Below are 247 nucleotides of genomic sequence, written 5' to 3'. Positions count from 1 at the left end.
AGGGGGCGGGGGGGTGGGGGGCGGGCTCATTTCAGTGCAGGGGGAGGGACGAAACGGGCGGGGTGAGGTTCGGTTCAGTGTTACTGAAGCACTACCCTATTCGAGTTTAGTTGCCCTTGGCAACGTCATGTTGGATCTTTACCTCTCGCGTCCCCGCTTTTTTTTTAGCATTTCTCTTCTCAATTTGATTTTTGTCTTAATTTTTTTTTTTTTTTGGTCGTTGTTGTTGTTATTATTGTTGATGTTA

This window comes from Chanos chanos, chromosome 9 (genome assembly GCF_902362185.1).
Source record: "Chanos chanos chromosome 9, fChaCha1.1, whole genome shotgun sequence".
NCBI lineage: Eukaryota > Metazoa > Chordata > Actinopteri > Gonorynchiformes > Chanidae > Chanos > Chanos chanos.
This window is presented reverse-complemented; position numbering follows the sequence as displayed.